General features: G+C 41.2%; 1 pseudogene; it reads left to right on the top strand.

The window, feature by feature from the left end:
- The window catches only part of LOC107553675 (ryanodine receptor 2-like), a 20,534-nt pseudogene extending 17,999 nt beyond the window's left edge, over nt 1–2,535 (top strand).
- The last annotated feature ends 3,539 nt before the right edge of the window (nt 2,536–6,074 follow it).

Raw genomic sequence — 6,074 nt, 5'->3', positions numbered from 1 at the left:
GACTGGGGATCAGGAGCCCTTCCTGGGCTTGACTGGGGATCAGGGGCCCTTCCTGGGCTTGACTGGGGATCAGGGGCCCTTCCTGGGCTTGACTGGGGATCAGGGGCCCTTCCTGGGCTTAACTCGGGAACTGGAGCCCGCACTTCTGGGCTGAGGACAGAGACAGTGCTGGGGTGAGATGGGTGACCGGAACCTTTGGATGGGTATGTGGAGGGTCCGGGCGAGGGGTGAGCTGGTGCAGCGGGGTGGTTTTCGGGAGGGACTGGATTCATGACAGAGACTGGCGGGCTTGAGAGCGCTGGTTTAGGGATGCCAGCTGCCCGTGCCGACACCAGCGGTGGGTCCTCCACGCTGGAAGCCAGACTGGGATACAGAAGAACAGTCCTTGATCTGGGTGCAACAGACAGGAAATGACAGGATTTTGAGCAAACAGCCGTCATGTGACGTGACTCTGGATGATCAGCTGAGATCTGACTAGACTCGTGAAGACCCGCTGTGACTTGATCTGCCTCATGAAGAACAGCTGTAAATTGACTGGTCTCATGAAGATCTGTGGTGACTTGACTAGACTCATGACGATCAACTGTGACTAGACCTGACTCATGATGATCACCTGTGACTTGACTAGACTCATGACTATCAGCTGGGACTAGACTCGACCCAGGAAGACCAACTTCCTCTACCTCCATATTAACGGCTGGGACTAGACTCGACCCAGGAAGACCAACTTCCTCTACCTCCATATTAACGCCAATCAGATACAGGACCTGATTAACCAGCTCAATCAGGGGAAAGCTATACGTGGGAACCGCACCGCTGATGATGTCATCATCCAGCCCCAACCGAAAACAGACCCCGAGGACAGAATCCACCCAGCTCACCTGGTGAGAGAGCTCTAGGAACTCCTCCACATACCTCTCCAAACCCCGACCCCCCTGCCGCAGACACCAAAGCCTGTCTTCAGCCGTTGACATCTTGTCTGGATGCACAGGGTAACATTCACAATAACTGACAAACTGGAACACAATGGACAGGAACTGATATAGGGTGGATAACGAGGGGCAGACAGGTGAGCACAATGAGGTGATTAACTAATAATGAGAACAGGAACAACCAAATAAGGACACAGAGGGAGAAACCATACAAGACAGTCCACAGGAGTGTAACAAATCAGTGATGTAATTGTTAACTAAAACTATTAAAAATGTAAATGACTTACATTACACTTCCATTAAACAACTTGAGTTAGTTGCCTTGGCAAGTGAATAAAACATATTTTTTTGGGGCAAACTATTCCTTAAAATGATCCTGATATCAGTTAATTTCAGCTATGTGGTCTCATAATGTCTGAAGCATTTTAATGCCTTGCATAGAAATCTGCTCATTTAATTTATATGTGTTGTGTCTGGTGCAGCGGGGTGGTTTTCGGGAGGGACTGGATTCATGACAGAGACTGGCGGGCTTGAGAGCGCTGGTTTCGGGATGCCCGGGTCCTCCACACTGGAAGTCAGTCTGGGATATGGAAGAAACGCTGTAATTTGCCTGGTCTCATGAATATCAGTGTGGACTGGACTAGACTCATAATAATGAACTGTGGCTTGACTGGATTCATGACGGCCAACTGTGACTTGACTAGACTCATGACTATCAGCTGGGACTAGACTCGACCCAGGAAGACCAACTTCCTCTACCTCCATATTAACGCCAATCAGATACAGGACCTGATTAACCAGCTCAATCAGGGGAAAGCTATACGTGGGAACCGCACCGCTGATGATGTCATCATCCAGCCCCAACCGAAAACAGACCCCGAGGACAGAATCCACCCAGCTCACCTGGTGAGAGAGCTCTAGGAACTCCTCCACATACCTCTCCAAATCCCGACCACCCTGCCGCAGACACCAAAGCCTGTCCTCAGCCGTTGACATCTCGTTTTTTTTGGGGGGTCAGTTATTCTGTCACGTTTTTGCTGTGCCAAGGAACATGCAGGACGACGAGGATGAAGGAAACCAGAACACTTTAATGAATACACGACAGGGTAGGAGCACACGCACAGGGTAACATTAACAATAACTGACAAACTCAAACACAATGGACAGGAACTGATATAAGGTCGATAACGAGGGGCAGACAGATGAGCACAATGAGGTGATTAACTAATAATGAGAACAGGAACAACCAAATAAGGACACAGAGGGAGAAACCATACAAGACAGTCCACAGGAGTGTAACAAATCAGTGATGTAATTGTTAACTAAAACTATTAAAAATGTAAATGACTTACATTACACTTCCATTAAACAACTTGAGTTAGTTGCCTTGGCAAGTGAATAAAACATATTTTTTTGGGGCAAACTATTCCTTAAAATGATCCTGATATCAGTTAATTTCAGCTATGTGGTCTCATAATGTCTGAAGCATTTTAATGCCTTGCATAGAAATCTGCTCATTTAATTTATATGTGTTGTGTTTTGCAGAGGGTGCTCAGGTTTGAGGGCAGATTAACAGGGCTGAGAAAGTTCCCCTTGAGCGACAAATTCATTTCTTTATTAAGGTCAGTTATCTTTACTGCAGGTCAGACATTTGGAACAGAACTGAAATCAATGAGTATTCATTACAGCATAGCTGCCAACTGAGTCAGAATGACAGACATACAGTGGGTACGGAAAGTATTCAGACCCCCTTAAATTTTTCACTCTTTGTTATATAACTGCCTGATTTGAACTCCAAATAATTATCCAAATGAAATGGATTTTTTGATTATTTTTAAGACACTGCAGATGTGTAGTTTGTATATTGGAATTGTTTATTGTGTCTTAAGTGATAACCAAGCGAAAGTCTCAACTTGCTCAAAGCTTTGCGATAAACATTTACACGCTTTTGTAATTAAATCACAGTTGTCATGGTAAATTTGTGTAGTTGCAGATAATTATGGCTTTTGTGTTGTTCATACGGACATCTCTGTGGGTCATGTCCCTGCTGATCCCATTATTGATTAGACGTCATGTTTTTTTTGCTATCCATCCCCGTTTTGAGACAATATGCTGCATGCCGTTTAAGAGTCTCTCATTCCCACATGAAGATCAATAACAACGTTTAGCAGTTCCCTGACCTCCTCAACTATCAATCTCATTAATGTGCACTAAAAACCTTCAAAACCTAACTACAAAAATCTGAAGTGAACATTTCTTCAGCTGGTAACTGTTGTTTTATTCTGTTCTTTAGTCTGTATTCAAGCCTCTTTTTCTTTCTGTCCCAGGTTGTATTGCTACTATTACAGCAGTGGCAAACTCCGGTCCTGGAGAGCCGCAGCCCTGCAGAGTTCAGCTCTAACCCTAATTAAAACTCACCTGCCTGTAGCTTCCAATGTGTTCACTTAGAGATGGCTGCCAGTCAACCAATAAAGAAAAAGAGATGACTACAAAGTAATTTGTGTTGACAGACTGCCATTACATTTGCATGTGATTATGTGGGTCAGGTTTTTCTTACATAAGCCAATGGTCCTCAGTCATTTTATAAAAGTGTTTTTATAAAAAACCATTTACACCCTAAAAAACAATAGAATTCAATGGAAAGTCCTCACCATGATGGAGAAACTTGTGTTTGTGTGTGCGCGCGCTTGTGTGCGTACACACATATGGCTGATTACATGTCTGTGTCATGTTCACCTTTGCTACTCTGTCATTATATATTTTCAGTTCCATCTGTCTTGTTTGTTTCCCATTCATTGCCCTCATTCCTTCTCTTACACTCATCCTCTGTCCTGTTATTTCCTAGTTTATTCTGTAAACTCTGAGCTATATCCAGATGCAGAATCTCTCTGTTTGGTAAGAGTTGGTGTCTTTTTCTTCATACTCCTTTGTGTCTTTCTTTTTTGTTTGTAATAAAAATCTGCTTGATTATTTAGGCTTGAAACACTTTTAATTTAGAGGCACTTTGTATTCATCTCATGCACTCTCAGTATTATCCACTGCCATTGTTCACTCACCCCAGTCTTGTAGTGCTGAGGTGAATGCTTACAATCCTCATTAATTTTTTTAATCCCCCTCCCTTGAAAATATAAATCAGGAGCTGGTGCTTTTTACTGGCTGGATTGCATTGAGCTCAGTGCCATGTTTCATCTTAGGAGGTGATGCCCTTTCTTTGGTGAGCTGCATACAAATCCTGTCACAGTCCATGGATGGAAGGTAGTTAATGCTACACCGCATGTTTGGTGCAGTGTTATAGAAGAAATTATCAAATTAACTGTAGGTCCTTCACTGTGGGGGACCTTTTTGTCTACTGATCATTTGAGAAATATATAAACATGGAATAATAGATTTAAAAATCAGAATAAAAAAAAATAATTGATAAAAACAGGTCAAATAAAATTGTATACTTCGCATTTAACAAAATACTAAAATATATGAATATATTTCAATATTCCAGCCAAATATTATAACTAAAATAGATAACTAAAAGTAAGCCATTCATCCTACCAAAGGCAGCTTGGAGGAACTATTCTAGAAAACCAGTTAGAATCTGGTTATTTTATCTTTTTACATTTACACCCTTATATTATAGACTTCTACTTCAAAATTGAGTTTTTAATTTAGCTATATATATATATATATATTCTTCAGCAAATAATACTGAAAAAAAGTATCACTGTTTCCACAAAAAATATTAAGAAGTTTTCAGCATTGATAATAATAAGAAATGTTTCTTAAGAACCAAATCAGCATATTAGAATGATTTCTGAAGGATCATGTGACTCTGAAGACTTGAGTAATGTCTGCTGAAAATTCAGCTTTGCCATCACAGGAATAAATTACATTTGAAAATATATTAAAATAGTCATCTTAATTTGTAATAATATTTATATTTTTACTTGATTTAACATTTTTGATCAAATAAATGCAGCCTTGGTGAGTGTAAGAGCCTTTTTTCTAAAGTTATTCTAATTTTTCTATAATTGTTTGTCTCTTGGATGTTAATGAAAACCACTAATGAATCCGTCAGGGTGTTGCTGTGGTCCTTCTTTGAAGCCGCTGCAGAAGATATCGGGCTAACGATAGATAATGTGACCTGGGATGAGTATGGACTGAACCGAGCCCAGAGCAGGGGAGACAGTGAGGTCATATCGTACACCACCACATTCCTGCACGATGCCCAGAGGCAGCACGGAGGGGGACTGATTGGTAAGAGAGAAGGCAAGAGGGAGGAATGGATGGAAGAAATAGCAACAGCTAATTAGATGAATAATGAATAATGTGTCCTATGATGAATGAACAGATGGAGGGAAAATAAATGCGGTGGAGAGGCAGTGGAAAAATATAAAGGTTTTGGGTTGAGCAGATCACTTCCCTTTCCAATTACCTCTGTTTTGCCATTTAGAGTGGCACTTGATTTCCTGTCTGCATGAGATTCAGCCCTGTGTTTGACCCCTTATGTTTGATCATGGGCATGTGTGTCTTGGTGTATATTTTAATAGGAAATATACAGTTATGGCATCATGAATTGCAAAACACTTTAAACCGGCCTCTCTTCTGAATTGACTATACTCAAAAATGCCTCTAGTCAATGATGACTCTCTTTAGGATATGTGGATCTACTCAAATGTGCATTTAGTAATGTTTTGTACTGCTTTGTGCCAAATCCAAAGGAGTTGACTCTGAGAAAACATTCACTGTTTCGCATGAAGTCCAACAGCATTTGGTATTCGTTCATATTCTCTGTGACCTGAGAATTTTCCTCTTGAGCATGACCTTATATTACTTCTATAAACAATGATCTTCACAAGTGTACTGGCAAGAGAAAACACTCTTTGCACCACACTGCAGGACTGCCGCCGGCTTCCCTGCAATAAGATCATGCTTGTAGAACAGCAGCGCATCATGTGCTGAATCATTCATACTGTACATTTTTGCTCTGTGTGAACTCATTACCATTTCATTAGAAAAAAATGTACCGTTTAATCCTCTTTTGCAGTTCAACTGTACTATGAATAAATCTCACACGCAGTTGGGATGCATCGTATTAGAATAAGCTCCCTATCAGTCAGTCACATTTGATGTTACATCGACAATGACGTT

The sequence above is a fragment of the Sinocyclocheilus grahami genome, unplaced genomic scaffold (assembly GCF_001515645.1).
Source record: "Sinocyclocheilus grahami isolate Dianchi unplaced genomic scaffold, SAMN03320097.WGS_v1.1 scaffold18.1, whole genome shotgun sequence".
In the NCBI taxonomy this organism is placed as follows: Eukaryota; Metazoa; Chordata; class Actinopteri; order Cypriniformes; family Cyprinidae; genus Sinocyclocheilus; species Sinocyclocheilus grahami.
The sequence above is the reverse complement of the archived record's forward strand: the minus strand, read 5'-3'. Positions and strand labels throughout refer to the sequence as shown.